At 42.7% G+C, this 22,086-nt stretch overlaps 2 long non-coding RNA genes and 1 pseudogene across 2 annotated transcripts; 1 reads left to right on the top strand and 2 right to left on the bottom strand.

Annotated features, from left to right (window-relative positions):
• Window positions 1-4,893: 4,893 nt before the first annotated feature.
• Window positions 4,894-5,689, bottom strand: LOC124673739. The gene is made up of 3 exons (XR_006992813.1): window positions 5,507-5,689; window positions 5,024-5,297; window positions 4,894-4,941 (listed from the first exon to the last, which is right to left on the bottom strand). It is a non-coding gene; the product is annotated as an uncharacterized LOC124673739 (long non-coding RNA).
• A 330-nt stretch (window positions 5,690-6,019) lies between these two features.
• LOC124673732 lies at window positions 6,020-7,155 on the bottom strand. The gene is made up of 3 exons (XR_006992812.1): window positions 7,005-7,155; window positions 6,314-6,745; window positions 6,020-6,143 (listed from the first exon to the last, which is right to left on the bottom strand). It is a non-coding gene; the product is annotated as an uncharacterized LOC124673732 (long non-coding RNA).
• A 10,218-nt stretch (window positions 7,156-17,373) lies between these two features.
• Window positions 17,374-19,875, top strand: LOC124708436 (annotated as a pseudogene).
• Window positions 19,876-22,086: the final 2,211 nt, after the last annotated feature.

Genomic DNA, 22,086 nt, shown 5'->3' with positions numbered 1-22,086 from the left:
CGCGCAAATGGCAGAATCTAACCTGTAAATTTTAGCTTATTTTAATATTAAAAATTATCTTGGAATTTAGCTGCTTTAGTATAACTGTAGACGCACCATTTCATCGAGGCGTTGCAGTAAGATGACAATTTAGTAGTTTGGGAGCGGTGTTTTGACACTTATAAATATATTTTCTTGGTAGAGGGAGCATACGTACCCGGGAGCCAAATTGAATTTCCGAATTTCGTACAATTTCACACTTTTTTTCAGCTTTATGTTTTTGTATAGGCTCCCCCATCAAAATTATGATTATTGTATCTAAAGAGGTAACATCATAAAAAGAATCATAAAAGGACACTCACTAATTCCAAGAAAAATATTTCTACTTACTGTGAGTAGCAAGAAAGAAAAATTTTGGTTCGAGAATTTGAGCCCCTTAACGGAACCAGAAACTGTTGCAAATATTTACCTTCTCAGCAGGTACCGCTCATCCCATTGTGATTTGCGTCAATGGGCCAACCTCTTCCTCTTAACCTATCTCCCTACCTCTCCGCGTTGATCTGCTACACCTCCCTCCATTCCCTTACCTTATCCCACCTAATCCGTTGACCAAGTACCATGTCACAACCATCCACACCACCAACCACAGTCACCCACACCATCAGCCTTCTATTGCTCACCCCAAGATTTACCTAACACTTGATAGAGTACAAAATAGATTTACCATTTAAGAATTCTAAGACAATATGTTGTCATTCCCGAATCCTAACATAATACATTTAGAGAAATAGCAGAAAATCGTAAAACCCGTTGCACCGCTGGCGCAAAAGGGTGAAGCGAGACAATATTCAAGTCATAGTTTTTATAATAACTTACTTTAAATTAGCTCGTTACTTGATCTAAATGGATAGCCATTCCCTCTAGTTTTATTTTATTCTTTATCTCCCATTGCGGGCAAAGACAAAGGCCAAACAATATTGCAACCATAAGTTTTATCCATGATATTATATATGCTTGAGATTTATATCTAAGCCATATGCAGACACACATTGAGCATAATATGTAGGCCATGATTGAAGAACATATGATTGCTTTGACCAACTTACATGTAAATAACACTACAATATGTGTACCTTATGAAGAAAGCGAAGTTGATCAAAAGATTGAAATAAAGAAAATGTTGCCGGTGGGTGACTTTTCGAGAACCCTCCCTATCCGATAAGGTTCTACTTAGAAAAGCATGCATAGTTACCACATGAGGTTGATTCTACAACAGAGAAGATAAACCAGGTGGCAGCGCAAAGGCAGATAGGTAGGGCATCACATTATCTTAACAGCGTAGATAGGTAGGGCATCACATTATCTTAACAGCGTAGGAAACAACCCATAGTTGAAGCAGCGCACCACAAAGCACTGGCGCAAAGACACAAGCGAGAAAATATTGTACCATAAGTAGCCAGCAAAGACATCTGAATGCTATATTATTTTCTGTACATGGAAATACATACAAACCATGGATGCCAGTATCATGCAATAAGAGCTTCACTAAATATTTTTCAATGCATAGGAGTCCTAAGCAGTCTATTTTATAAACACAGAAAAAACTCAATTATGGTTTCAGTGGCACAACATGTAGATGTCGGCACCTCTACATCTCTCAACAAATCCAAATGGTATCTGTGACGATACAGGTTAGTGAGCAAGTATCCTGAATCATCGCAGATTCATCAGGCTGTACTCATAATTATTTACATGTTTTTGATGAGAAAAAGCATACCATTGCTCTTCTTGAGCAGCAAATCTAAAAGATCAGCATTTGGACAATCCATTACCATGACTGCATTGATATAGCCATCTGAGGCGGGGATGAACTTCTGCGGTATCGTCCCCAATTCATCATGTGAACCGAACCTGAAAGAAATCAATAAGAACTTGTTACTAATTGTGTGAGGCATTACTTTCCAAAGATTTCAAGCTGTTGAGGAAAATACGAATATACAAACATATGTTCACAAATTTATAAAAGCTTTCTATCTTGGGAAGTGATGCGCTGATTCTTGTGATTCTTTTGTGACATGCAACACACTTCCATATGCACTCCAGCTCCATTGTATGAAGGGGCAGTATAATTATTGTCCAACACTGGGAAACAATGGAGATAAGGCATCTGCACCATGATAACAAAAGAAGGTCAAGCTTTCAAATTATTGTTCCCAATATATTTCAAATGTTTCAGTAAGATTAATACTTTTAACAGAGAACATGAGCTCTTCTTTTTAGTAAGAAAGGCATCATTCAATCCAAATTTGCACCTCTCCTTTTGCATCTGTGCCAACCATCAAACAATAATCTGAACAATAAACACTGAGAACACTACACAACCTAAACATAAATCACGAATTCCATAGGCTGCCCAACTGAGACAGGAGGGAGACGGTATACCTAGGGACAAGTTCGAGATGGCAAGGTTGCTGGCAAGATCACCAAACTCTGGCCGAGGATACCGCAAGGTGAGCCATTGCTGCAAGAACGCCAGAAGGCCCCACCATCTCCTCATCGTGCACTGGCGCAAAACATCCCGCTGACATCTACTGGCCATTCACCTGAGTGGGGGAATGAGATAGTGGAGCACCAAGTCCTCATAATTAATCTATAATAATCATGGATAGTAATCTTTTATTAGTAAGATAACATCAAGAATACACATTAAATAACTATATATATACAATTGCCTAATCCCTAAAACTGCACATCTTGCGCTATCGCGCGAATGGCAGAATCAGTACATGAGAGAAATGCCTAAATTAGAGTAAACCATCTATATGTGTTACCTATATGATAAATTGCCCGGAAAGTTTTGCACATAACAAACAATAAAATCACACTTTCCATAAGCAGCATGCTCGTGATCCATCTATGCTCAAGTATTTTGCACCTTTTACAAAGTTAACACATGAACTGAAACCTGCTATTGCAATGCAGAAAGACCAAAAGACACCTTGCAGATTAGTAGCCAGCTTCAACGATAGACATAATATTAACATGATACGTGGGCCTGATATGATAACATCGCCAGGTTACATTTGTTTCCCGGAAGTTCCAAGCAGAGATGAGCATATTAATAGAGAAAAATACATGAACTGATGACAACAGCAGTGACAACAAGGTTTAGCCTATAGAAATTACCATTAATTAACATTAGTGTTGTTGCAAGATTGAACACAGTACTGAAATCAGTATATCGTAACATAGCAGAAAATTGAAAAAACACTCAGGTAACTCAAAACGTGTGTGGTCAATCGCAAGCCTCTCTTTTCAACCTATTTCATGATATTCATGTATCCACTATCACGTGACTACAAGAGATTATATCTATGGTAAAGGAAAAGGAGAAATTACTTCAGGGCTGAACCGCTCCAAATACTTTTCAATGCTTAGCTGAACGTTCAGCTTACTTTTCCTCATTAATAATATTCAGGTATATTCATGTTATATTGATGTAAGAAGCTACTTAGAGGAAGATTGATAGTCGAGAGAGTACATAAAGAGGAGATGAATACCAGCAGCGTGGAAGGCTGAGAGCTCGAGTGAGTTCTGCATCATCTCCGCAAGGATTCGGGGCTCGATGGCGTTGTCGGAGGCAGAGTGCAGTATGCCTGTTTTATTCCTCCTTTGTCATATTTGTAAGGCAGGGTTATTGATATTGTTCTGTATTTATATAAACAAAAACATTTTGCCAGTCTGTCAGATTGAGTGATGCCCTTTTATATACTGGATTTAAAACTTAAGAGTGTGGCATGAGTTCTAGACAGTGTTGAAGCAATATTGATCAAGTAGTCTGAAGGAGGCATTTGTCATGATTACACAGGCACTTAAAATGACAGTAGCCTGACTACGCAAGGCTGAGTGACATGAGTTCTAGACATGCTGAGTGAACTAAGCAAGGCGCTTGTCATAACTGAAAAATATACACTAAATAGATAAGAAAAATGAGTAAAAGTAAGACTTTAGGAACTCTGTACACCCATTGCTTGGATCCTGGCTCCGTCACTGCCCAAGGAGACATTATTGGCCAGTGGAATGTAACCACAGTATGTTAAAGTATATAACCACAATAAGTTATATTTTTATGATCATGCAGCAAACTAAGGTAGCGATGATATCAAATGTCCTTTTAGTCAGTGAGTTCAATTTTACTTTCCTTTGTAATGCCGATGCTGAGAGAACCCTACACTATGGCAAGGTGACATGGCACCAAAGAAGTACTACTCAATGGATTTCAATTTTGTTTCACCCGGAAAGACGGAAAATATTTTTACCCCGTACTGATTGTCAAACAATAGTCATTTATGTAGCTAATCAAAGCACGCAATCATATACTGAGTACCTCTTTTTTACCAAAAAGAGAGAAGTATGTCTTTATTACTTACATATTAAGTAGTTGATAATAGTGTTTAACAGGGAATGGTGTGAACGAAAAAAAATGCAATTCGAAGGAAATCGAAGAGGGATTTCAAGTCACTGAATTTGATAGTTTTATCAGCAAGTGGTGTCAACCTCCAATCTGCATTTTTCTGAACCTGCAAAAAATGTATCTCTCAGCCATGTTCTTTCAAAAATAATCATGTGACATGGTAAGAAAAAACAATGTTCAGAAGGTTGTGCTCAAATAGGTCAATATTAATTAGTAGATACTCATTGTATGTTGTCACCACAATTTTGATACACAAGGTGCTCGAAATTGTTACAGTGTGTCTCTTAAAGCATGTTAAAGCTTAAGAAGAGAAGATGAAACTTCAGTTAATGAATCACCAAATCAAATAAGAGAGAAAAAGTTAAACACATGGGATCTTTGTTGACCACAACAATAACATGGGAAAGTGAGAAAGGGAGACGACGAAGGAGGCAATGATCATATGACTGGCACGTCACGTTGCCCAGCAGCATCAGCGCAAGATGGTTCTTCACATGGGAAAAAAAGATCAAAACGGGAAAATATTAAAAAACGGTAAAAAACGATTGAAAAGGAAGCAGGTGGTACTACCTGAGAAGCTTGATCAGATAAGATGCAGTAAAGTGGACCGTGATATTGAGAGTCCGAACTCTGGAGCCGCCTGGATCCAAGAAGGGCAAGCAATCAATGCCACAGGGTTGCGAAAATTATGTGCAGATTCTTATCTTCCATCCTATTCTCAGCGTTCATTGAGGAATCATTTACTTCCAAAATCTCAGCAAATTGACAGCAGCTTTGTAAACCCATTCTACACACTCAACATCCATGCTTTTTCTAGTCATTGCAAAGATGTTTGTGCTTCTTCCTGCCATTGTGAAGATCCAATTAGTCAAGTATATTCAAGACTTTTTTTTTTAACTATGTACGATCTAAGTAGTGATGAAGACAATAAGCTTTAACTATCAATGCAAACTCTTCCAAAAGGTAGGTCATACGTAGAAGTGTAAAACCCAAATGTTATAGTGATTTAGCAATTCCTACTTGTTAACTTCTCGCCTGTGAACAATAACACACCTGAACCTCCATTCTCAGAGCTACATGCAGGCAGTAGAGTCATCTCATCCAACCAAGGATCAATGCCATCCATCCATTTATCTTCTCAACATGGTACTACTTGATCAATATTATAAATCCCTCAATACATTATTATTTTCTAACCAGAATGAAAGAATCTGAAATATATGGCTGCCGATTGGAAAAACAAATGGTATGGTACCTGTAGCGAGTAAGGGTGTAGCATAGAAATTAGGTAAATAGGTTTTTTTTGTATTCATGTTTTAACTCAGGATGGTTCCTGTTATTCAGGAACTATTTAGCAAGTAAAACAAAATGCACAGCCCGCAGAAAACAATCTTCTATCGTTCCTTCTTCCAGAACTAACCGAAGAGAAGAACATATACTGAATCTCAAATTACTTATTTAAATGTTTCTGAATATTTCCTGCAGTAAAATAGAAGTATCCTACCAAATGTGAACTATTACTCACATATTAGCGCCGACTGATTAGTAAGAAGTCCAAAGGAAAAACACAGGCAGATGAGCTGAGTGAGCAGTTCACTGGTGTCGACTATTTTACTTTGGGAAAATCACAAATAATCTGTAGTTGATTTCGAGATATCTCTAAGCACTTGTGTGCAGGACCAGTTACAACCTGCACAAGAGAGATAACAGATTTGTCACCATTATATTGAAGTTGTGATCTTGGGAGGGCCTCTACTGATACCATGGTCTATAGGCCATGAGAACAAATGCGGGCAGGATAAAAATGGGAAACGAATATGCTGCTTGTCAAATAGCGGTGCTAACTATTGAAGAAAATACCTTCCCTACGTTGCTGCATTTGGCTGCTGACGTCTAGGGCTATTATATGCATCCTTGCAGAGATAACCTTTCCTCGAAATCCATTGAATGCAATAAGCACCCTAAGTCTGAACTGCTGATCAAATTGGCTAGTCATTTGCAAATATGTAGACATTACAGCAACTCACACAAATATCATAAAGTATTTCAAACACAATAGGGACAATGGATGGTTCGTAATGGTGAAAAAATTACCTTGGAGAAAGAATACTATAAAACTGATATCTTCTCAGCCTAGATTGAGGTGGACGATATTCAAATACTCACTTTTAGAATAAATTCTACAAACTTATCTAGTTATAAGCTTCATATCACTACAAAATCTCCATATGGAATCGCCTGCAGGATCCTTGGTTGTTGTGTCTTACAATCCCCACTGTCGTTGAGGTCAACCTGTACAGCAAACAGGACATGGGTTCATCCTACCAAAGAGAGAATGTTGTAGATTACATGATATACCATACCAGCCAAGAATTGCACCAAAAATACTTAAAAACAATCAATTGCCAGGCCCAGTTCATGTGGCCATAACTAAGTTCATCTCATTTAGCACACGTACATCACGTTCTGGTCAAATTCAATTAAAACTGAAACCAACACGAACACTGAAACAACTTCAAATAACACAAACACACCAAGTCGGCAACCTAACCAGCGGGCTGAAGACGGCAAACATGGCTTCATCGTCCTCTGGGTCCGGTATCTCCGCCACCTACATAGTCCTTGTCGATGCAGAGTATGCTCTACCTGAACTCGCGTCGGCGGCGCCGCTCCTCCCCTTCTGCTCCCGTCCGGCGCCACCACCCCCATCTGCCTCCACGGCAGCCACGGGTCGACGCGGGCATCTGCGACCACACCGGCTGCAGCTCACCAGCTGCCTATCCCGTCCGACCTTGATGTCAACCGCCGTTCTCCACCTCGCTGGCGCCGCTCCTCACCTGCTGCTCTACTCCAGCGCCGCTACCCCCCCTCTGCCCCTTGGCGGCCGCAGCTCGATGCAGACGCCCGCGACCACACCGGCTGCAGCTCGCATCAGCCTATCCCGGCCGATCTCGATGCCGGCCACCTTTCTCCGCCGCATCTACCTCGTCGTCCCAGAAGAACCGCCGTCTTCTGCCAGATCCCAACTCCGTTCAAGAGTGGGAATATTTGCATACATCCGAACACCGAGGCGGCGGGAGAAGAGGAAGCGGCTGATTCGGGGGAGGAGAGGAGGTGGGGATTGGGAAGGAGGAGAGCGAGGCGAGGGACGGGGATTGGGAAGCGAGGAGCGAGGCCAGATTGGTTTGTCCCTGTTCGATCTAGATTCTCTCACCTCTGATCGACGGGCGACCAGGCGACACAGAGCATACAACACCGCTGCCTCTGCTCGTCGGTCCCACACGCACCTGGCCCCATCTATCATTGACCCGTTTGGAGAAGAAACTGGTGACAAAAAAGCGACAGCATCCAATGGCTGAGGTGAAAAGCGGGATTGGGAAATTACTGTGTGGGTGAAACGGACGGATCAGATCGATTTGCCCCTCTCAGACCCCCTGGATGGCTGGGTAGTCTTTCAACATTTATAAGAAGAATGGTGTTCAAAGCGTTCATACTAATATCATTGCTACTAGCATGCAAATAAGATTCCATAGGTTTTTTAATTTTCGCATTAAACCATTCATGTCTTGACTCAGGAAATAGTACAAAAAGCTCATGAGATGTTTTCCATTATGCCTTAGTAGTGTTTAACAAGAAACAAAAAGATGCAATTGCAGGATCTAAAGGAAATAGCTTCGAACACACACACAACGGCAACAGAAAAGTATTTAGTTACCTGGGACCGGAGTATGAGTGCCTTTAACCTTTCCTCCCCGGCAACGGCGCCAGAAAAGTGCTTGATGTCTACGGGTGCTTCTATTCTTGTAGACAATGTTGGGCCTCCAAGAGCGAGAGGTTTGTAGAACAGCGGCAAGTTTCCCTTAAGTGGATCACCCAAGGTTTATCGAACTCGGGGAGGAAGAGGTCAAAGATATCCCTCTCAAGCAACCACCGCAATCACGATACAAGAAGTCTCTTGTGTCCCCAACACACCTAATACACTTGTCGGATGTATAGGTGCACTAGTTCGGCGAAGAGATAGTGAAATACAAGTAGTATGGATGTATATGAGTGGTAATAACAATCTGAATAAAATATGGCAGCGAGTAAACATGCAACGAACGAGTAAATAAACGGAGATTCGATGCTTAGAAACAAGGCCTAGGGATCATACTTTCACTAGTGGACACTCTCAACATTGATCACATAATAAAACCACTCTACACTCTCTTGTTGGATGATGAACACCACTAATTGTGTAGGGCTACAAGAGCACCTCAATGCCGGAGTTAACAAGCTCCACAACATTCAATGTTCATATTTAAATAACCTTAGAGTGCATGATAGATCATTGCAATTACACCAAGTACTAACATAGCATGCACACTGTCACCATCACACTATGAAGGAGGAATAGATCACATCAATTCTATCATAGCAATAATTAACTTCATAATCTACAAGAGATTACAATCATAACCTACGCCAAGTACTACACGATGCACACACTTGTCACCATTACACCGTGGAGGAGGAATAGAGTACTTTAATAACATCACTAGAGTAACACATAGATGAATAGTGATACAAAACTCATATGAATCTCAATCATGTAAGGCAGCTCATGAGATCATTGTATTGAAGTACATAGGAGAGAGATTAACCACATAGCTACCGGTACAGCCCCGAGCCTCGATGGAGAACTACTCCCTCCTCATGGGAGACATCAGCGTTGATGAAGATGGCGGTGGTGTCGATGGAGATGCCTTCCGGGGGCACTTCCCCGTCCGGCGGCGTGCGGGAACGGAGGCTCCTGTCCCCCAGATCTTGGCTTCGCGATGGCGGCGTCTCTGGAAGGTTTCTCGTACCGTGGCTTTTCCGTATCGAGGTTTTAGGTCGAGGAGGCTTAAATAGGCGAAGAGGCGGAGTCGGAGGGCTGACGAGGCGACAACACAGTAGGGGGGCGCGGCCCACCCCCTGGCCGCGCCAGCTTATCATCTGGGGCCCACAGGGCCCTCCTCTGGTGGCTCTCGGGTGTTCTGGAAGCTTCGTGTGATTCTAAGATGCTGGGCGTTGATTTCGTCCAATTCCGAGAATATTTCCTTACTAGGATTTCTGAAACCAAAAACAGCAGAAAACAGCAACTAGCCCTTCGGCATCTCGTCAATAGGATAGTTCCGGAAAACGCATCAAAACGATGTAAAGTGTATATAAAACATGTAAGTATGATCATAAAAGTAGCATGGAACATAAGAAATTATAGATACGTTTGAGACATATCACTGTTCTATAAACCTCTGCTCTTGGAGGCCCAACACTGTCTACAGGAAAAGAAGCGTGCGTAGACATCACACTCCGGCAGAACTTCTAGTATACAAGTACTACCAACCCTATGGTGCTTCCATGCGCGCACAAATATAATGGGCACCAAGGACGGTAACATATCAACATACAACTCTAATGAACCAAAGAGAAACAACCAATCAATCAAAGAACAAATAAACTATGGCAACATGATATAGATCATAGGATTATAACTTATAGCATCAAACACCATGTTTACATAGGGCGATACAGAGGTTTGTGAGAGGATGGACCACTGAATACAATGAGGAGTTGGTGATGGAGATGGCGGTGAAGACGTTGGAGGGCTCAGCGAGGAACGCCGGGAGGCGGAGGCGTGGGCGGCGCCGGCGACGACGCGGGGGACTCCTTCCCCGCTGCCGGCATCATGGGGGAGCGCCGCCCCTTAGCCTTCTTCTTCCTTGAGTTGGTGCTGGTGTAGATGAGTGTTTCCCCCTCCTTGGCTGCTGCCAAGGAGGAGGATTTTCGTGACAATGCTTGGGGGCCTCCAAAAATAGGGTTTCCCATCAATATATAGTGTTGGAGATGCAATCTAGGCCATGGGATGGATGCACCTTTGATCCAAGGGCTCTTGGGCACCTCTAGAACCTTCCTAGGACTCCCCTCTGTCCTTCATGAGCCTCACAACTCGTGGCTGGGCCGAAATATCCAGGTATGGAAAGAGTTTATGTCAAATACGTCACCAACTTTCGGAGTCCCGAGACTGCACGAACCTCCGTAGTAATTCTGGTTTGCCGGATGCATCGGTTGTCTTTTCTGGACGAATAAGATGTCCAAATTGTTCGGCTTGAAATTCTCTACAACTTTGTAGTTTACGACTTTTCCATTGGACGTCGTTTTGATGGAGTTTCGAAGCGATCTTTGAAAAGTGTTCAGCAGGGACAGATTCCGGGAAATTCCAGATTTCACCATAATGAGCTATTTCCTTCCATATTTGCCTATTTCCTGCACAACAAAGTTGAAACCAAGAACTTGTGCACTTTTGCAACTATTAATAGATTAGTCCCTTAAAACATATAGTAATTGGTGTAAAACAAGCATTGAACATCAAAAATTATAGATACGTTTGCGACGTATCAACATCCCCAAGCTTAACTCCTTCTCGTCCTCGAGTAGGTAAGTGATAAAATGAATAATTTTTGAGGTGACATGCACCTTAAAAGTTCAAAGGATGACTAGATACAAATAATTTAAGAACAATTAATAACACATTCATGATTCAATCAATAATAATTTTGGGACCATGCACATAGAACTAAGAATGACAACTATGCTCTCATAAGACGGTGCATATAACTTAGAAGATGAAGACTCAACATAAAAGTAAAAGAATGGCCATTCGCAGAGGGAAGCATGGATTAAACATGTGCTAGAGATTTTTATTTTGAAAACATAGAGATATAAAATTTTAAGAGAGGCAATTGTGTCAACGGTAGCAATAAGTAATATAGGTTATGTATAAAACTTCCTATAAGTTGCAAGCCTCATGCATCGAATACTAATAGTGCCCGCACCTTGTCCTAATTAGCTCGGATTTCCATGGATTATCATCGCATTACATATGTTTCAACCAAGTTTCACAAAGGGGTACCTCCATACCACCTGTACAAAGGTTTAAGGAGAAAGTTCGCATTGGATTTCTCGCTTTTGATTATTCTCAACTTAGACATCCATACCGGGACAACATGGACAACAGAAAAATGGACTCCTCTTTAAGCTTAAAGCTTTTGGCAACATAAATTTCTCATAAGAGATTTTTGAGGTTTTAATGTCCATGCTGAAACTTCCACCATGTAAACATGGCTTTGGTTAGCGGTCCAATGTTCTTCTCTAACAATATGCATACTCTAACCTTTTATCATGGTTATCTCCTTTACTTCGGACAAGACGGACATGCATAGTAACTCACATGATATTTATCAAAAATATGATGATGGTGTCCCCATGTCGGCATGGTTGCCACACAACAAGCAGCTTATAAGAACTAAGATACATAAGTGACATATTCCTCACCACAATATTTTTTAGGCTACTTTCCCATGAGCTATGTATTGCAAAAACAAGGAATTATTTTGAAGGTTTTAAAGGCAGCATATGTAAATTTAATTGGAGTGGCGGTGAAATACCACATATAGGTAGGTATGGTGGACACTTTTGGCATATTTTGGTTTTTGGTGGTTGGATGCACGAGTAGAGATCATACTCAGTACAGAATGAAGGCTAGCAAAAAGAAAGATAGCGACCAACTAAGAGAGCAATAATGGTCATAATCATGCATAGCGACAAAACTTATTAATTAAAGCATATGGTGATATTAAAAGTCTAAACTAAATGATCAATTCAACCCAATTGAAACATCAGAGGAGATCTTCCATTTGCATCACTATTAATATGAAACCTTTTTACTCGTATCCAACACCAATCAACTTATTTTAAACAACTTGTAAGGGTACATTGCCCCTATGTGTGGTTTTGGTAATTAATGACAACCCCTATGGACTAATGTTTTCATTAAGTTTATATGAAGGAATATTCCATAGGTACTACTTGTATTCCATGTGTTGGATTCAAGTATGGATGCCATGAAGATAAAGGTATACCTTGTGTATTGGCATCAAGATCATCGGTTTGAAGATACATATGTGATATGATCAAGAAGAAGAAATGAAGATGGAGTTCTTATGTGGAACTCAATATTAGCCATGCTCTATCTTATGAGAGTATGAGAAGGTACAAGGTTAAGTCGGGCAAGTTCAAGATGAGCATCTCAAGTGGATCACATGCTTGAAGCTTGCCGTCCATTTGGTGATAATGGACATGTGAAGATGTGCATCAATAGAGCTTTCCCATCATGGTGTATGGGGGAGCATTTGTGAGTCTTCACGAAGCGACGATGATCAAGTGAGGCATTCCGGCTTGAGTGGAGCTTGAAGAGCTATCATCAAGATCAAGCGGGATGCGCAAGGCAAAGGTATGGCCTTGCTAGGTTTTCCTTTACTTGGTCTCAAGGTGGTTGTTGGGAGACCGGATTATAGGATAGATAGCCGCACTATTAAGAGGGGCTTTCGGTTGAGTAACTTGATCACATCGTCTTAGGGAGCTCAATCCTTTGCATACTTTGCATATCCCTATTGCTTCTTGGTGTTTCTCTGTGTGAGGTTCTTGAGCTTGTTGCTAGCTTTACAACAAGCCCAAGTTCATCGAAGCGGAATCCGCATGCATCTTCTATTGCGTTTTCAAGTTTGGACGTCTTCACCGTTTCTTGACGGTGGGAGACTCCCTCTCTAAAATCATCTAAAAATGTTCTGTAAGGAGTCTCTAAAATCATCTTCACACCGTTTTTTGTTGGTGTTCTATTCGTCGTTACCTTTCCAACAAAATTGGTTTCAAGTCAATCGGAGTTCGGGAGCATTAGTTATTAAAGAAAAAGGAGAAAAGAAGAAAAAGAGGAAAAAGAAGAGGGGCAGCCGGTTGGCGGCCGGGCCGCCGGGCCGCACACCGGCCCACCCGGGGCAGCCGGTTGGCGACCGGCCAACCGGCCCAGGCACCGGTCCGCATCTCCCCAGCCCGGCAGCCTCCCCGGCCCGACCGGAATCCCCACGGGCCGCCTCCCCGCCCGAACGGCCCACGCGGCCGCCTCCCCGCGCGGCCTGCTCTCACGCGCCGCCCGGCGCTGCTCGGGCCGCCTTCTCGCCCGCGCGCGATGCCCCGGCTGGGCCGCTCGTCCCGCGCGCCCTCTGCGCTATTTGCCGCTCAGCGCGCACTTTGCTCAGCCGGTTCTTGGGCCGGTCCGGCCGAGCTGCACGGCTGGCCTGTCCAGCTGCTTGCTCCGGTCGGCCGGCCTGGTGACCGGCTGAGCTGTTTTTACGACCGTTTTTACGCCCGTTTTTTCTGTCTTTTCCCCCCAACAGTTTTATTTGCTCCCATGCTATAAATAGCTCTTCTTCCACCTTGAGCATCCAACTTCTTCCCTTTTCTCTCACCTCCATTGTTGCATTTGAAGAAGTTGCTCTCTCCCTTGATTCCTCCAACCATTCTTGCTCATACTTGAGGATTTGAGAGAGGAGATCTAGATCTAAACTTCCACCAAACCATTTCTTCTCTAAGTGAGGGAATCTCTTGGTATCTAGATCTTGGAGTCTTTGGTTGACTTTCCCCCTTGTTCTTCCTCTCCAATCTCATCCTAGCATTCGTTGCTTTGGTGGGATTTGAGTGTGAAGGACTTGAACACCTCCGGTGTTCTTGCTTTGCATCATTGCATAGTGTTGAGCTCTCCACCACGATTTGTTCGAGTGAGAGACCGTGAGCTTGTTACTCTTGGAGGGTGACCTCCTACTTGGCTTGGTTGGTGTCCCGGTGATCTCTTCGTGGAAGATTGTGAAGGGGCCCGGGCTTCTCCTTCGTGGAGCTTGTGAAGTGGTTGTGGAGCTTGCCATCTCCGGAGCGGAGGAAAAGCTAACCATAAGGAAAGGGCCATTATCCTTCGTGGGTGTGGTAGGGTGAGCCTTCGTGGCGCGGGGAATCCTTCGTGGGACCTCCACTCCTCCAAACGTGACGTACCTTGTTGCAAAGCAAGGGAACACGGGGATACATGCTCGTCTCCGCGTGCCTCGGTTATTTCTATACCCGAGCTCTCTTTCCTTGTGATAGCCATCGTGCTTGAAGTACATATATCTTTCTATCACTTGTGCTACATATATCTTGTGCCTATCTTGCTTAGCTCTAGTTGCTATTGATGTCTACGGTTGCTTCTATTCTTGTAGACAGTGTTGGGCCTCCAAGAGCAGAGGTTTGTAGAACAGCAGCAAGTTTCCCTTAAGTGGATCACCCAAGGTTTATCGAACTCACGGAGGAAGAGGTCAAAGATATCCCTCTCATGCAACCCTGCAACCACAAAGCAAGAAGTCTCTTGTGTCCCCAACACACCTAATAGGTGCACTAGTTCGGCGAAGAGATAGTGAAATACAAGTGGTATGAATGAATATGAGCAGCAGTAACGGCGCCAGAAAAGTGCTAGTTGCCGGGGTTGATGGTGGTAATATTGCAGGAAGTACAGATGCAGTAAAACAGTAAACAAGCAGCGGTAGCAGTATTTAGGAACAAGGCCTAGGGATCATACTTTCACTAGTGGACACTCTCAACATTGATCACATAACAGAATAAATAGATAGATGCTAGACTCTACACTCTCTTGTTGGATGATGAACACCACTAAGCGTGTAGGATTACACGAACCCTCAATGCCGGAGTTAACAAGCTCCACAATATTCGATGTTCATATTTAAATAACCTTAGAGTGCATGACGGATCAACATAACCAAACCAAGTACTAACATAGCATGCACACTTGTCACCTTCACACTACGAAAGGAGGAATAGATCACATCAATACTATCATAGCAATAGTTAACTTCATAATCTACAAGAGATCACAATCATAGCCTACGCCAAGTACTACACGATGCACACACTTTCACCATTACACCGTGCAGGAGGAATAAACTACTTTAATAACATCACTAGAGTAGCACACAGATAAATTGTGATACAAAACACATTGCAATCATAAAGAGATATAAATAAGCACTTCACTATGCCATTCATAACAGTGAATAAGTATTCGTGAAATATAGCCTAAGAGACCCACACGGTGCACACACTTGTCACCTTTACACACGTGGGACAAGGAGTCTCCGGAGATCACATAAGTAAAATCCACTTGACTAGCACAATGACATCTAGATTACAAGCATCATCATATGAATCTCAATCATGTAAGGCAGCTCATGAGATTATTGTATTGAAGCACATAGGAGAGAGATGAACCACATAGCTACCGGTACAGCCCCGAGCCTTGATGGAGAACTACTCCCTCCTCATGGGAGACATCAGCGTTGATGAAGATGGCGGTGGTGTCGATGGAGAAGCCTTCCGGGGGCACTTCCCCGTCCCGGCGGCGTGCCGGAACAGAGACTCCTGTCCCCCAGATCTTGGCTTCGCGATGGCGGCGGCTCTGGAAGGTTCTCTCTGGTTTCGTTGAACGTGATAGGGTTTTCGCGACGGAGACCTTAAGTAGGCGGAAGGGCAGCCTCGGAGGGTCGACGAGGAGACGACACACTAGGGGGGCGCGGCCAAGGCCTGGGCCGCGCCACCCTGTCGTCTGGGGCCCACGGGGCCCTCCTCCGCGGCTCTCGGGTGTTACCGGAAGCTTCGTGGAAAAATAGGATGCTTGGGCGTTGATTTCGTCCGATTCAGACAATATTTCCTTACTAGGATTTCTGAAACCAAAAACAGCGAGAAACGAGAGCGGCCCTTCGGCATCTCGTCAATAGGTTAGTTCCGGAAAACGCATACATATGACATATAATGTGTATAAAACATGTAGATATCATCTATAATGTGGCATGGAACATAAGAAATTATCGATACGTCGGAGACGTATCAGCATCCCCAAGCTTAGTTCCTGCTCGTCCGAGCGAGTAAACGATAACAAAGATAATTTCTGGAGTGACATGCCATCATAACCTTGATCATACTATTGTAAGCATATGTAATGAATGCAGCGATCAAAACAATGGTAATGACATGAGTAAACAAATGAATCATAAAGCAAAGACTTTTCATGAATAGTACTTTCAAGACAAGCATCAATAAGTCTTGCATAAGAGTTAACTCATAAAGCAATAAATCAAAGTAAAGGTATTGAAGCAACACAAAGGAAGATTAAGTTTCAGCGGTTGCTTTCAACTTATAACATGTATATCTCATGGATATTGTCAATGTAAAGTAAGGGTGTGTTCGGTTCTGGAATTTGGTGGAATGGAACGGAACGGTTCCGCACCCAGCCCTCATTCCAGTGTTCGGTTGGGGCAAAAGAATGGAACCAGGGCATTCCTCAGAAGCGAATATACCTCGAAGATGCGGAACGGAGTGCTTCCACCGAATCGGTCGAATCGGGAGGAATCGCTGCCTATCCGTCACCGCACCGAGCGAAAAGAAAAAAAAACTTTCTCTCACCGCACAACCCTATCCTCTCTGGCCCGTGCTCGTTTCCCTCTCCCCAGGCGCCGGCGCGTCGCCCTCTCCTCCGCAGCTGCTCCTCTCCCTCTCCCCAGCTGCTCCTTTCCCTCTCCCCAGCCGCTCCTCTCCCTCTCCGCAGCCTCTCTCTCTCCCGCCCCGCTCTCTCTCTCTCGGGTGGCGCGAGCCGGCGGTGTAGCGTGGCGCGGCGGCGGTAGGTGGGCGGATCAGCCGGGGGTGAAGCGGGGGCGCGGTGGCGGTAGGAGGACCGGCCGGTGGTGTAGGCGGGCGGATCGGCCGGCGGTGAAGTGGGCACGGCGACGGTTGGAGCAGTGACGGTAAGAGCATGTTTTCCCTCTGTATACTGTCCAATATGGAAAAATCGAATTTGTGATATGATTTGCCCCTATATACAATGTTCAAGTTGATTGTAAAATACATGTACATTGCAAATTATCCATGTCCATGTCCATTGCAAATTATTTCAGTAGTTTCTTGCTGTCCATGTCCATTGCAAATTGTGCATTTTGGTTATTCATGTTAAAGTAAATGCATTGTAGATGGGCAAGATGATGGATAAACGGAAAAAGATGATTAGGGGAGCTGCTGTTTTTGTTGTTTGTGCTGCAATTGTGGTAGTAGTCCGGGCTATAAAAAGGAAGAGAAGACCACGTATAAGCTATGGGCCAATGCATGAACGAGATCGACAACGAATTGAATATCTCAATAGTAAAATTTGGCAATGCGATGTCACATGTAGAAATATGTTAAGATTCGAAAGAGCTCCTTTCTTTAACCTTTGTAACATATTGAGGGATCGCAAGTTGCTAGAAGATAGTGTTCATTTGAACGTGGAGCAACAAGTGGCGATGTTTTTGCACACTGTTGGACATAATGTTCGCAATAGGGTTGTGGCAACCAATTTTGGTAGATCATTCTCCACAATCAGCATATATTTTAAGCGTGTCCTCCATGCCATTGGTGAACTACGCAATGAATATATCAGTCCACCATCATCGGAGACTCCGGAAAAATAGCAGGAAACCCTCGGTTCGACCCATATTTTAAGGTACTAGCTAAAACTATTTCTTAGCTATCTAGGATACACTTCATATCATTTAACATTTGTCACTATATAGGATTGTATTGGAGCAATTGATGGCACACATGTGAGAGCATCCTGTTCCAAAAGATATGGAAGATGCTTTTCGTGGTAGGAAAACATATGCCACTCAAAATGTGATGGCAGCGGTAGATTTTGACCTTCGCTTCACATATGTGTTGGCTGGTTGGGAGGGGTCGACACATGATGCATGTGTTTTAGCTGATGCATTAGCACGTGAGAGAGGCCTACAAGTACCAGAAGGTAACAAATTGACTTTAGATATAATTGTCCATATGTTGTCCAAACCATTGTCAACATAATGTGTTTTATTTTTAGGCAAATACTATCTAGTTGATGCCGGATATGGAGCCAAGCGCGGTTTCTTGCCACCTTTTCGTAATGTGAGATACCATTTGAACGAGTGGGGCAGCAATCCCGTCCAAAATGCGGAGGAGCTATTCAACCTTAGGCACTCATCTCTACGGGTGACGGTAGAGCGAGCTTTTGGATCACTCAAGAGGAGATTCAAAATTTTAGATGATGCCACACCATTCTTCACTTTCTTGGTACAAGTGGACATTGTTGTAGCTTGTTGTGTTCTCCATAATTATGCACTATCTCAAGGAATTGATGAATTCATTATACCGTAGGTGACTTGGACCACACAACCAATCCGGACACAAAGCCAACAAGCAAGAGACCATAGGGACATGGTAAACGGTAGGCAACAAATGGCTAACCAAATGTGGGCGGATAGGCAGGCCTTGTATGGTCATTGAGTGTGACATTCTTCATGTATTTGTAGTGCTTTCTATGTAACGAGACCATGTATTGAGTTGTGCTACATTTGTACTCTTCTATTGTAATGAAATCATATGTTTGTGATGCTCAAAATCAGGTTTTGGCAATATTTTTGTGGCTGGACAGATTGTACTCTTTTATTGCAATGGTACCACTTGCTTCTAATGCTTAAAATCATGTTAACCCTTGGTTTTGTTGGCTGGCCAGGTATGGACAGCGTTGAAACCACCGATACAACCGTGACTGGTGCAAGCAAGAGCACCAAGGGAGGGGTGCTAGCATGGACCAACTCCATGTCCACCATGCATCTAGGATTTTTGGCTGACCTTGTGGCTAGTGGTGCAAGAACTTCAAGTGGCTTCAAGACTTGTCATTACAACCAATGTGCCAAGTTTTTGAATGATCACTTCAAGCTATCTCTAACCGGAGAACAATGCTCCAACCATCTTAAGAAGTGGAGGAAGATTTGGGGCAGGCTAGTCCAATTGAAAAATTTGAGTGGGGCCCTGTGGGATGAGGATACTTCCACTATTAGGCTCAACGATGAGCACTATGCAGGCCATTGTGCTGTAAGTTTGTTCCCTAAACATTTTGCTACCAACTTTCACTCTTTGCATCTATTATATGTTACTCATTTCTTCATTTTTTTGTAGAACAACAAATCTGATATCCCCTTCTTGAATAACCCAATTGAGCATTATCGTGCAATGGAAACAATTTTTGGGTCTACCACGGCTTCGGGGAAATACGCCAAGTCAGGGAATGATCCATTCTCTATTGATGTTGACGATGAAAGTGAGATGCAAACTTCACCAAATGTAGGTGAGTCTTACGCCAAAGCACCACCGAAAAGAAGGCTAAGCTTGTGCACATTGAAGATGATCCACTAGTCACCACTCCGAAAGATGGGTTCAAAATGATGGCTGATGCAATTGCAAAATCTGGTGTGGATGATGATGCCATACCCGATAACTTGTGGGATGCTTTGGCTGCACTCAAGGGATTTGATGAGGACCATGTTGCTCACTACTATGCTCATCTTGTTGACAATCCGAAGACTGCAAAAGCTTTCATGACGCTTAAACTTGAAAGCAAGTTGGTTTGGTTGGGTAGGTATGTGCACAAGACCTTTGGAGTGCTCTATAATTTGAAGTGATGATATTCACTTCAAGTGCGTTGATGTAATATGGACTGCAATGAACTCTATTTAGTTGCATGGACCATAATATGTAATATGGACTGTAATGAACTCTATGTAGTTGCTTTTGGATCACTACTATGACATTAAACTTGACATGGTTGAATTTGGACTGTTTTGATGCCTATTATGGTCGTTTGGATCTAATTGTGTACTATATTTGCTGCTATATATGTGTTATGCTTATATGAATATATTGTTATTGCAAACTGTTGAAAATACAAACAAAGTGCTGCCAATTTTTTTGTTAAAAAATTGTTACATGGGGAGAGTATGTTCACCATAAGCATGAAAGAGGTGAGCTGAACCAAAATCTTGCCATTCCGTTCCGCGTTTTTCCCCGAACCGAACATGGGCACGGAACCATTCCGTTCCTCGTTTTTCCCGAACCGAACACGGGTACGGAACCATTCCGTGCCATTGGAATGGAACCATTCCGTTCCATGCATCATCATTCCACAACCGAACACATCCTAATATAACAAGTGCAATATGCAAGTATGTAGGAATCAATGCACAGTTCACACAAGTGTTTGCTTCTTGAGGTGGAGAGAGATAGGTGAACTGACTCAATCATAAAAGTAAAAGAAAGGCCCTTCGCGAGAGGAAGCATTGATTGCTATATTTGTGCTAGAGCTTTGGTTTTGAAAACAAGAAACAATTTTGTCAACGGTAGTAATAAAGCATATGTATCATGTAAATTATATCCTACAAGTTGCAAACCTCATGCATAGTATACTAATAGTGCCCGCACCTTGTCCTAATTAGCTCGGATTACCGGGATTATCATCGCAATACACATGTTTTAACCAAGTGTCACAAAGGGGTACCTCTATGCCGCTCGTACAAAGGTCTAAGGAGAAAGCTCGCATTGGATTTCTCGCTTTTGATTATTCTCAACTTAGACATCCATACCGGGACAACATAGACAACAGATAATGGACTCCTCTTTAATGCATAAGCAATTAGCAACAATTAATGTTCTCATATGAGATTGAGGATATTTGTCCAAAACTGAAACTTCCACCATGGATCATGGATTTAGTTAGCGGCCCAATGTTCTTCTCTAACATTATGCATGCTCTAACCATTAAATGAGTGGTAAATCTCCCTTACTCCAGACAAGACGGACATGCATAGCAACTCACATGATATTCAACAAAGAGTAGTTGATGGCGTCCCCAAGAACATGGTTATCGCACAACAAGCAACTTAATAAGAGATAAAGTGCATAAGTACATATTCAATACCACAATAGTTTTTAGGCTATTTGTCCCATGAGCTATATATTGCAAAGGTAAAGGATAGAAATTTTAAAGGTAGCACTCAAGCAATTTACTTTGGAATGGCGAAGAAATACCATGTAGTAGGTAGGTATGGTGGACACAAATGGCATAGTGGTTGGCTCAAGGATTTTGGATGCATGAGAAGTATTCCCTCTCGATACAAGGTTTAGGCTAGCAAGGTTATTTGAAACAAACACAAGGATGAACCGGTGCAGAAAAACTCACATAAAAGACATATTGTAAACATTATAAGACTCTACACTGTCTTCCTTGTTGTTCAAACCAATACTAGAAATTATCTAGACCTTAGAGAGACCAATTATGCAAACCATATTTTAACAAGCTCTATGTAGTTCTTCATTAATGTGTACAAGGTACATGATGCAAGAGCTTAAACATGATCTATATGAGCACAACAATTGCCAAGTATCACATTATTCAAGACATTATACCATTTACCACATGCAGCATTTTCTGTTTCCAGCCATATAACAATTAACGAAGCAGTTCAATCTTCGCCATGAACATTAAAAGATAAAGCGAAGAACACAAGTGTTCATATGAACCAGCGGAGCGTGTCTCTCTCCCACACAAGCATGATGGATCAGATCTTATTCAAACACAAACAAAAAATAAAAGCACACAGACGCTCCAAGTAAAGTACATAAGATGTGACCGAATAAAAATATAGTTTCAAGAGAAGAAACCTGATAAGTTGTCGATGAAGAAGGGGATGCCTTGGGCATCCCCAAGCTTAGATGCTTGAGTCTTCTTGAAATATGCAGGGATGAACCACGGGGGCATCCCCAAGCTTAGACTCTTCACTCTTCATGATCATAGTATATCATCCTCCTCTCTTGACCCTTGAAAACTTCCTCCACAC

This window comes from Lolium rigidum, chromosome 1, assembly GCF_022539505.1.
Source record: "Lolium rigidum isolate FL_2022 chromosome 1, APGP_CSIRO_Lrig_0.1, whole genome shotgun sequence".
NCBI classification, from domain to species: Eukaryota; Viridiplantae; Streptophyta; class Magnoliopsida; order Poales; family Poaceae; genus Lolium; species Lolium rigidum.
This window is presented reverse-complemented; position numbering and strand designations above follow the sequence as displayed.